The 12,211-nt window shown below is 32.6% G+C and overlaps 1 long non-coding RNA gene across 1 annotated transcript; it reads right to left on the minus strand.

Moving 5' to 3' along the window:
- Positions 1-10,326: 10,326 nt before the first annotated feature.
- Positions 10,327-10,865, minus strand: LOC127831299 (uncharacterized). Its single transcript, XR_008026395.1, has 2 exons — positions 10,677-10,865; positions 10,327-10,437 (listed from the first exon to the last, which is right to left on the minus strand). It is a non-coding gene; the product is annotated as an uncharacterized LOC127831299 (long non-coding RNA).
- Between the last annotated feature and the right edge of the window lie 1,346 nt (positions 10,866-12,211).

Genomic DNA, 12,211 nt, shown 5'->3' on the forward strand with positions numbered 1-12,211 from the left:
GTCAGTAAGACCCATTCTATACATAGATGGTGACGTCACTACGTTATTGTCACCTCTATACTTAGACGCATCACGCACCTCCATTTGGAGGCATTTATGACTACGACACAAAGAAGTCCGCGGATGAATGAAGAATTTGCTTTATAAGTAAACATTCATGTTATGATTTAAAAGTTAAGTATTATTTTGTTCAGTCTTACGGTCTTATGTTAGTATCAATTATAATTTTCGTTAGTTTTCAACTATTTCGCTCTTTATTCATTTTTTTAAAAACAGAACTTTCACTTTCGGTTGTATAACAACATGTATCCTTTATTGACGAAAGTTTGCAATGAAATAGCGTTTTCAAAACCGCTTAAAAAGTTTCAGAAGGTGTGTCTAATGCATGTTTTGAAAAGACACAATGTCAAAGTTATATTGCCGACTAGTATGGGAACAATTTGATATTTCAAGTGGCTCCATTTGCATTGCAAGAGAAGTTCAAATTGACTTGTTCAGTTTGTTAAATTTTGACACCCTTATTATATATTTTTTATAAGTGCCTGATAAATTTATTTCTTTAAATAATTGAAATCATTGAAAATTTAGTAAAAGCACGGCATTGATGTTCTATGATGGTCATTTTTAGTGGAATAGTATGTTACAAATTACAATAAAACAATTATAACTATTGTATTAATGAATTTAGATTAGGTGTCATTTTTAAATGGGGTAGTAATTCATTATATGAGATTAGCACATTATATAGTTGAAAAATAAATAACACTTTAATGACTTACCATAGTGAAATAAAGTAGCATAGAATATGTTGCAGGTCACAAAATGCAAAACTGAAGTTCAAACTCAGAAGAAGCTTTGCAAATATTTTACACTGACAACACTGTTGATTTTCCAAAAAAAATCCTTCCTATCTTCCTGCCCTAGTTTTTTGGGGAAAATTTTAATATTATTAATATCATTGAGTTAAATTATTAAAATATCAATATGTTTTGATTACATTAGCTAATTATAGTATTATATTATTAATAATGAAATACTTTGCGAGGAAAGTCCCATTCTGTTTTAATTAGTCTTAATTACCTACTAGTAAAATTGAAATTATCAGTGACATCCAATAATTGAATTATATGCGTGTGAATGCATATGTTTTTTTGACAGTTACATAGTACCCTATTTAATTGTATAACAACAAATAACTATAGTTCCACAACCCAGCCCAAGTTTACACAAACTGAATTAATTCATCAATTGATCCTATTTAATTATATTAAAAACAACATGTGTAAGATTTTGAGAATATCCCATGTATTCCTCTAGTATTCCTTTAGTACACCCAGGGTTGGCACCAATCGACCGCCCCCGGTTTTAACCGGCGGTTTTTACTGGTTAAAACCGCCCCGGTCAATACTCCCAAATTTGTCATTACTGGTCAATACTGGTCGATTGAACTTTACCCCCAATTTTGATTAATATTCCATGCTTAATTAACAATATTGATAATATAAATTAAACAGACATGTTGCCAATAATGTCTTAAGCTATTAATACCCACTATTTTATACCTGTTCATGCAAATAAGTCAAAGTTGGTCAACTGGATTTTTCTGGTTGATTGAATTTTTTTTCAATTCTAATGAATCATGAATGCTCAGAAAATTCTGTGCTTGATTCAACACGAACCTGTCAATTACTGTGTATTAGTTGTTCCTCATGCCCCACGTCCCCAGTCTTCTCACAGTCTTCTCACCTATACAGGTTAGGGCATCCAAAACTGATAATAGGGCCTTAAATGGCACCTTCTTGACACAACCCTTACTTGTCATGTATTCTTGCCTGGATTTCTTAAAGTACTTTTTAAACAAAATAGTGAAAAAATATTTCATTTTCCATTGATATAAAAATTTAAAAAAAACATAATTAGAAATAATTATTAAAAGAAAGTAGAGTAGACCCACAATTGGTAAACATTATTTGTTGGCAAAATCAAGAACTTTTATTGCTTATTCTTTTGAAGACCAATTGAACTTTAAAATATGAAAACCCTCTTAATACAGAAAGGAGACAAGTTAGAAGTAACTATTAAATTAATAGCAAGTTATCTCCTTTTGTGTGAGTGAAATGAAATAGCCTAAGGGCAGATTTGCTTCATTGTCACTTTCAGAGACATAACACTGCATGCATATTATTACCAATTAAGGCTTAGGGACCAGATTTATGACCCTAGAAACCACACTAGTTCTGTTTGTCATTCTGCCTATTAAATAGATATATCAATAGATCAGTGAAATGATTTATTATGGTTGTTTTTAGGGAAGCCTCAAACAAATTTTACCAATTAAATAGATCTAATTAGAATTGTTTTTATAAGTACCTGTATTGTTTCTTTCATTTATTGAGATCCTTGAAAAATTGAGTAAAAACACAGCTTTGATGGTCATTTAAAGTGGAATAGTTGTGATTTTTAATGAAGAATAATAACTATATCCAAGTTTTAACTGAAACACAAATTATTTTGACTAAATAAATATCATATTGGGATATTTATTTTGAGACAAGTAAATAAAATTGTTTTGTAACATTTAAATTATAATGTCCCAATACAGCTAGTATGAACATTTTACATTGATTTGTAGTACTCAGGTGTTACCTCTCAAAAATATTCTTTAAAAATTAAAGGAAACTCAACGATGAAAATATTTTCAGAACCAGGCAAATAATAGGAAAGTTATGTTTTCACTAATATTAAGTAACAACACACACCTACCATTGAACAATATTTCAGGCACTTATGGTGCAATATACAAGCGTTAATTGGATTAGCAAGTGTATATAACAAGATAACAGCTATTGTATAAAGGGGTACTTATGGTGCAATATACAGGCCCATTAATCATCATTGATGAGATTAGGTGACATCTTTGAAGGGGGAAAGTCATTCATAAGATGAGATTAGTACATTATCATACAAAAACATTTTTATGTAGTTTATCACTGTTTTAATTATTATTAATAAATTGCTTTAAATTTACCTTTTTTTTAATTCATAAGTTATTAATTTTTCCTTAAATTCCACAAATTCATTTAATAAAAACAGGTAATTGTGTTTTGTGTTTCTTATATCAATAAGTTTTTATTACATTTGCTAATAAATTATATTATTAATAATGAAATAATGTGCACGGAAAGTTCAATTCTGTTTTATTTAGTCTAAATGAGTTATTAGTAAAAAATAAAATATCAGTGACATCCAATAATTTGATAATAAACATATGAATGCATGAAAAAAATGTTGACAGTTACAAAGTAAATATTTATTTATCATATTTATCTGTTACAAGGAAAACAGTGTCGAAATTAATTTTTATTTGATTTTACCATTTTCATTTCACCAATTGACCATATTTAATTGGATAAAAAACAACAAACACTGCATTTGCACAACCCTGCCCAGGTTCACTCAAACTGAAATAAGGTGTTAATTGTGTATTCAAAACGAGTCTTGATTACACATTATTCTTGGTTGCATTTGTGTTGAGCAACATGTATAAGATACTCAGTAAGATTTTGAGGATATTCCATGTATTCCACTAGTACACCAACATGCACTTACTAATGATTTACATGCAATCATTACACAGTTAAACCCTCCAAAAAACAATTCTAAAACCAAAAAACCATACAAGCTGCTTCATAGATATTAAAAGTTAATTAATGACTTCATAAACAAAATAATAATTTTGATAATAAACAAAGATTGTACTTCAACCGAACAATTATAAATTTATTGGGGGGGGGGGGGGGAACATCTGCACTAAAACTAAAATGGGGGGGAAACGTCTGGGGAGGAATTGTCTTTGCGGGGAAACGTCTTGGGGAGGAAACGTCTGGGGGGGGGGGGGGGGGAAATGACCGGAAACCATTCCCAAAATGGTGAAAAAAAACACTGGCATATAAATTAAATGGAAAACATACAATATTATGTCAAGAAAAAAAAGCTGTAAAAATCTCACCTGCTTGTCTTTGATGTTGCAATTAGCACATTCAGCATTTTCAGTATCTACTAAATAAATATATGAAAGTGCCAAATGTCCAAGATACCATGACGTCTTCCTCAAAATGTTAGATCCTTCGAACTCCATTTTATTTTATCCCTGACTAATCCTCTCACACATTAGGCCTACATGTAAGATTCCTTGCAATGTTCACAGCGTTTATTTTAAATCGTTTACGTTCTCAAATTTCAGCAGGTATTTAATTATAAATATTTATATGCCGGTCTTTGTGTCACACCGGTCTTTACTGACCTGTGTGAATGCGCGCTAAGCATTGTGGGAGGGAGCCAGACAACTCGCCCCAAAGCCAACTCGCCCCAGGACAAGTCGCCCCGAAAATCTGGACAAGTCGCCCCAAATATGTTGGACAACTCGCCCCAATCGAAAGACAACTCGCCCCAATTTTGTTTCTTATATATAGTATTATAGAAATTTTGTTATATAAAATTTGTTAAGTTTAATGTATTAATATTCGTGATTATTGTTTTTAGGAAATGTAGTTGTATGATGTTTTTTTTTCATTTCATATTGTAAAACTTTGTAATTCAATAATTGTTTACATACCGGATTGCTTTTAGTAATAAATTGTTATTAGCTTTTTTATGATTGTGTTTATTAAAATAAGCCCCATTTAGTCCGTCTTGTTTTGAAAACGTGTGAAATGTTAAACGTTTATTTTGACGGCATGCTTTCATTTGCTGTTCAAAGATTGTTTAATGAGACATTTTGTATGATAGTTTGGTTTAATTAAAGAATAATGGAATGTCTTTGTGTTAGTTATGTTTTGAAAACGTGTGAATTGATGAAAATTAATTAAGCCGGCGTGCTTTCATTGTCTGGTCAAAGATTTATTAATAAGACAAACGGTATGACAGTTTAGCGTGATTAAAGAATAAATAAGGTAACACGCTTAACCAGACAACAATGCTGTTTGCAAAGTAATTATAAGGGCTGACTATATATAAAGAGGGTATCTGAATGAGCCCAAAGTATGTGTTTTGTTTGTGTCGGACAATACTATTTGTGACTTGGAATACGATTGCTATATAGTTGTGTGGGTTTCAGTGCATCTGCCATGTGTTCAAACATATATGTGCTTATTTGATGTCGGATACAATAATTTTCTAGTATTAGTTAGTTTTGTGATTGTGTTTCTGCAATGGCAGAAGTGGCAAATTGTATACATTGTGGAAAGACAGTTGGGCAGAGGCAACGTGCTGTTTCTTGCGATGCCTGCGAGCGATGGCAACACATAGGCTGTGATTCTGGTAAGTAAACTTATAATATAATTATTTGATGTGTCTTACATTTTTTAGGTCAGGCAGCTTTTGTTTCCCCATAAATAATGAATCTAAATTGTTGGATACTTGCATATTATCGGGTAATCAACCAATGTCCGTTAATCCGGTGACACATAACAGATGTGTTTTACGACCTGATAACGATCATAAAACCTTTCAGATAAATGTCAGAAGTCACTGGACCGTTATCTTTGCGTTATTTGGGTGATGTATTAATATTGTTTTCATAATTGATTGAGTTAATGTAAATATCGTACTCTATGTTGGCCTCTTCTTATTGAAAATGCGTGTATACTGCCAGTGTCATGCGAATATGGATCTTATTTCTTAATATCCACCTTCACACTTTATTATCGCCTCTAATTAAACTATCTCTATTTAAAGAACATATTACTGCGAACTTAATAGTACCCCATTATAATACCATTCTAGCTACCGCTACCGTAGATCATATTTCAGTAAATAAGATTACTTCGGAATTATAAAATTTCGTATGCTGTGATTAGAAGACATAGAAATTTATTAACTGTACTGTGATATCCACATACAATAATGACTTTACCTGTATTGCAAGGAATTTTACGCGTTTATAAATGCACAGAATACCTAGTTCTACTAGAACATTATTTATCGAGCGGACAGATGCATTAATCTGCGCTGGACCGCGCGTTGGGTATTTACTGTTTAGTAACATATTAATACCATCATTTTTAAACTGATAACGGAATAATAAAAAAAATCGTTAAGACAGACAGACACACAATTTGATTGTCGAATACAATAAATCTTTTTCTGTATCTATGTTCTAATACAGTATAAATTTCAGATTTGGCACGAATCTTTGTATATTGATAGATCTTCTATTAACCCCGGTAGTGTTTATAACCAATTATTGTCAATTAGTGTAAATTATAACATCAATCAATATGTGTCATAAATAGGGCGTACCCGAGATACAAACATGAGCCGATGTTGTCTACAACAATAACGATTGCCACACTTTACCTTTAATTGAGAATTACAGACGTGTTAATCAATAAGTGTTTTCCATCAATTACTGTAATAGATAACATCAAACAGTAGGTGTCATACATATGGTGTACCCGAGATGTAAACATACAAGTCAGAAACGCGAGTCTAACACCCATATTGGCATTATAAAATATACTTTTGACTGCTTAACTCTAATAACATGTATAACATATAAATAAAAATGTGTCATTTAAAGATACGTTTACACAGGTGTATAATTGTTATAAAATATTCATCCCATATTGTCGTTGAATGTTCATACTATGAATTTGTTATTAAATCATAGGTATATCCCTGGCAGAATACAAAGCAGCAACAAGAGGCGAAAGAGAAATTTACTTTCTATGTGCAGAAATGTTGCAGAAGCATTCCCACTATTCATAGTGTGCCTGAGGACGAAAGGGTATCACATGTTGACCCAGATTTAACACAGGTATTCGCTCATAACAAATGCTTTCCGTTTTCTGAATTTCAGTTATTTGGGAAACGGACTTTTTTCCATCATGGCGTTGGTAAACATAATAAACACGGAAGTGAAAAATGGTAATTAATTATTATCAAAAACAGGCCCCATCAAACCGGGCCAGTTGTAATATATAGTTGGATGCAGTTTGTGCTTCAAAAGGAGCCACTTTTCATGTCAGTCTATTGTTAGTAAGAATCACTACAACACGTAACTTAGACTAACTAAACACGTTGCAAGATTGTATCTTCGAATTAGTAAATAAATCAAAATCATTAATAAATATTTATAATTAAATACCTGCTGAAATTTGAGAACGTAAACGATTTAAAATAAACGCTGTGAACATTACAAGGAATCTTACATGTAGGCCTCATGTGTGAGAGGATTAATCAGGGATAAAATAAATGGAGTTCAAAGGATCTAACATTTTGAGGAGGATGTCATAGTATCTTGGACATTTGGCACTTTCATATATTTATTTAGTAGATACTGAAAATGCTGAATGTGCTAATTGCAACATCAAAGACGAGCAGGTGAGATTTTTACAGCTTTATTCTTCTTGACATAATGTTGTATGTTTTCCATTTAATTTATATGGCGCTCTAGTCTTATTTATAAGACGCGCAAAGAATTTAGAGATACTTTTTATATGGGCTAAATTCTTTGCTCCAAATATTACCCATATAAAAAGTAGCTTAATATTTAAGAGCGTCAAAAATTTGGACTAATGGCGCTCAATTTTAGCTCGGCTGTTTTCGGGGAAAACCCTAGGTATTGTCATAGCTCGTCGTCAGATGTCCGCGTCGTGCTAAAATCTTTACATCGGCTCTAAAATCAAAGTGCTTCCACCTATAACATTGAAACCTCACATGTATATGCACCGTGATGATTTCTACACACCACACCCATTTTGGGGTCACTCGGTCAAAGGTCAAGGTCACTAACCTCTAAAAATTCTTTTAATAAATTTCTTTTATTCAAAACTGCACCGCAGCCTAGCTTGGCACCCATAATGTGGTGCTCTTGTTTATATATAATTTTAAAAATGTATTAATAACCAGAATAGTTTATGCATGTATAAATAAAAAGATACAGCCATGAACAGTGTGTTTTAATTTTTAATAAATATGCTTTGATTGCGTATATGCAAAACAATGAACTCCATATATTGTTAACTGATTTTTAAAATGTTGAATGTCACACATTACGTACCAGTCCGTTTATGTACCGACACTTTATGTACCACTATCTGACACTTTATGTACCATATTTATAATATAAAGAGATAACTAATTTAATATGAATGTGTGTTATTGATGAAATGTATTTTGTGTGATAGTATTTATGAATTAAGACTTATATATTGGCCATAGATTTAATATTTTGTCAGATTGTCTAAGTGTCACTTAGTGTCTAAGTTTAATTTTTTAGCCCAAGTACATGTAGTACTTAATAAATGATTTATTAGTCTTACCTGAAATTGAAGTAAATTATAAAAATTCATTTGTCTCTTATCTTATCCTGACTAAGGATTATAAAGTCTAAAATGTTTGTATTATATTGTATAATTGAAATGTGATACTTTGAAGAGTAGAGAGAATGACCATAATGTTCAAACTGTAAATTTTTTTAATTATTTCCTTCTTTAGACTTTAATCATGTTTAGAGAATGACCTTAATTCATTAGGACTGCTATGAATAAATGGACAATAACACCTATATTTTATGTAGGTGGTACATAAAGTTTCAAAGTACCGGTAGTACATAAAAGGTCTGGTACATGTACATAAGGTGTTACACCCTAAAATGTTCATGGTATCAGTGTTTCAATAATGTAGTGTTTCTTATTATGTATTGCTTAGGTTGTTTTGTTTCAAATTTCAAATTTGCATTTATTTTAAAGCATTTTAAGTCATTTTGTGAATTCCATGTTTTTTGTAATAAGGTGAATTATGTTGTACATGGCGTCAAATATTAATTCATGGTCGCTATGGTAGCAGACCACGGTAGACACACACTCTCTCGGAGCCGCGGACGCCTTCTTGATCTCCACCACGCTCAATTCAGAAAACAATGAACCTGCAATCATAAAAACACATTCACTGCACACAAGTAGTCTGAAACTTACATTTAAGATAAAAAAACAGCATATGGAACCTGTACAGGTGATACTATTGACAAAAGTGAAAGAATTGCAAGGCCGCAAACAGTGCCTGCAAAATAAACGTTTTACCATGTACGAAAGTGGCTGGGGACGAATGAAATGGAAATGATAGCCTGCTTTTGGAATGATATTTTTACACGCAAAACATAGCACAACCCATCAAACCATGAATAAATACCACGTAACCAGGTGGTTTTCGCGCAATACTGCACAGCGTGATCCTACTAGCGATTCCAGCTTAAAAAGAACCCAAAATACAATATGCCTACCGCAGTTTTCCTTCCTGAGTAACAAAGAACACAACAACAACAAGAGGTCATGACCCCACAGTTTCGCATTTGAAAATGGTCATATTCTCAGGATTTAATGCAATTTGGGGATACAATAAGACCTATTACCCTCAAATTTGACATGGAAACCTACCCTTTCCCAATATTTCACTTTTTGACCGGGGCCAATTCGCATATTTCTGCTTCCTACCGTGTACTGCTACCTATGGTGTAGAGAATGATGTCCGCTGGGCGTGGGTTCGATCAATACTCTGGAAGTTCTCATTATCGTCTCCATGGACAACACGTTCTGGTGTACCAAGTAGTAGTAGTAGTAGTAGTAGTAGTGGTGGTGGTTGTGGTGGTGGTGGTGGTAGTAGTAGTAGTAGTAGCAGTAGAAGTAGTAGCAGTTGTAGTAGTAGTAGTAATAGTAGACTAGTGGTAGTAGAAGTAAGATCAGTAGTAGTAGTTGCTGTTCTTGTTGTAGTAGTAGATAATTAATTAATAAGTAGCAGTAGTAGTAAGAGTTGTAATGGCTGTGTTTGTATTTGTATTTAATTCTGATAATACAACACAATGATGCTGCTGCTAACGATGATGATGATGATATGATAATGCTGCTGCTGATTGTGATGATGATTATATGATGGGACTTTGGTATTATAAAATTTGTGAGGTTCAAACACAAAACCTGTTGGATAATAAAACTTCTCATTTTATGACAAAAGAGCTAGATTGTAGAGTAAAAAATAAGTATAAAATTCCCTAATAAGAAAGCTACCATTAAAGGACCATGACTTGTGGGCTTCACCAAAAGCAATGCATGAAACAGTTATATCTCTTTCAAATGCACTCAATATTGCTGTTCCAATTGATATGCTCAGAAATGCTTCTGGATGGGCATACACCAACAGTCATTGAAATTCAGATTTAAATCTACAAGCAAGTCGGGCTAGTACTATGGGAATTTGAACAAGCCCGAGTCAGATTTTACTAGCCCAAACATTTTTGTCAAAAAAAGCAGATAAACATAACATAAAACATCCAAAGAAGCATTCATTTATTCAATCTTTAGAATACAATACAAATCTCTTATTAATTTCATCTTCATCCAAGTTAGCTTCCTCGTCATGTGAGCCAGCCTCTTTCGAATCCTGAAATAAGAAGAAACTAATTTCACACACGGATTTCAATCAAATCACAATTATAAATATATACATAAAGTTTAGGTAAAAAATAGCAGAAATGTATCCCATATATCCATGTGAAAGAGAAAGTAAACCTGAACACCAGAAAATATATAAGCAATAAAGTTCCAGGTTATTCTACATAAAGCTAGTTGACAAACGCTTCAATCACAGTTACCTCAGATTCGCAATCCTCATCGACGTACCTGAATGACAACTGTTCGGCCATTACTGATATTCTCTGTGTCCCGAACGCAACGCAAAACATTTATTTTACATAATAGTTATCCGGGAACCAATACAAAAACCATGCGCTTTATGCGCAGTAATCCAATTATCGGCTGATTGCCCAGCACATGTGTGCACAATCTGAACGCATCGGACAGTGGGCTACACCACACCGTCGCCGATATGGCGGAATTGTCCGAGGTGTCCCGATTGATGTGTGCAGTGTTAAAACATAAGCGGCTGTTGATTTAAGCGGCTCAAAACTTTGTTTACAAATACTGAAAATGAAAGTGGAACTCGTTTTCTGTTTAATGAATTGTACAAACACGTCGGGCTTGTAATAGTAGATTTTCTAGAAGCCCGAAAGAAAAAATACTAGTTTTTTGCTGTCGGACTAGTGCGAATTTCGACGACTGCACCAATGAGTACTTTCCTTCAGTTATTTCTTCTAAAGACACATTAACAACACTGTTCCCCTTAGCAGGAATTCCGGACGCCCCCCCCCCCCTAAGATGTTCCCTCCCCAGACATTTCCCCCATTTTAGTTTTAGTGCTTACATTACCCCCCCCCCCACCCCCACCTCACAATAAATTTATAATGGTTTGGTTGAAGTATAATCTTGATTTATTATAAAATGATTATTTTGCTTATGTACTATTTTTATATGAAGCAGCTTGTTTGTTGTTTTCTTTGGATTAATCATTCATTATTTTTGTTAAACTGTTTAAGGAGTGCATGTAAATCATTAGTAAGACCTGCATGTTGGTGTACTAGAGGAATACTAGGGGAATACATGGGATATTCTCAAAATCTTACACATATTGTTTTTTATATAATTAAATAGGATCAATTGATGAATTAATTCAGCTTGAGTCAACATGGGCTGGGTTGTGGAACTATAGTTATTTGTTGTTTTTAATCCAATTACATAGGGTACTATGTAACTGTCAAAGAAAATATGCATTCATACGCATATAAGCCAAGTGTTGGATGTCACTGATATTTTCAATTTTACTAGTACCTAATTAAGACTAATTAAAACAGAATTGGACTTTCCTTGCAAAGTATTTATTATTAATAATAAAATAAGCTAATGTAATCAAAACATATTGATATTTTAATAATTTAATTCAATGATATTAATAATATTTAAATTTGCCCCAAAAAACTAGGGCAGGTAGATAGGAAGGATTTTTTTTGGAAAACCAACAGTGTTGTCAGTGTAAAATATTTGTAAAGCTTCTTCAATTTCAGTTTTTCATTTTATGACCTGCAACATATTCTATGCTACTTTATTTTAATATGGTAAGTCATTAAAGTGTTATTTATTTTTCAACTATATAATGTGCTAATCTCATATAATGAATAACTACCCCATTTAAAGATGACACCTAATCTAAATTCATTAATACAATAGTTATAATTGTTTTATTGTAACATACTATTCCACTAAAAAATGACCATCATAGAACATCAATGCTGTGCTTTTACTAAAATTTTCATTGATCTCGT

The sequence above is a fragment of the Dreissena polymorpha genome, chromosome 1 (assembly GCF_020536995.1).
Source record: "Dreissena polymorpha isolate Duluth1 chromosome 1, UMN_Dpol_1.0, whole genome shotgun sequence".
Classification (NCBI taxonomy): Eukaryota; Metazoa; Mollusca; class Bivalvia; order Myida; family Dreissenidae; genus Dreissena; species Dreissena polymorpha.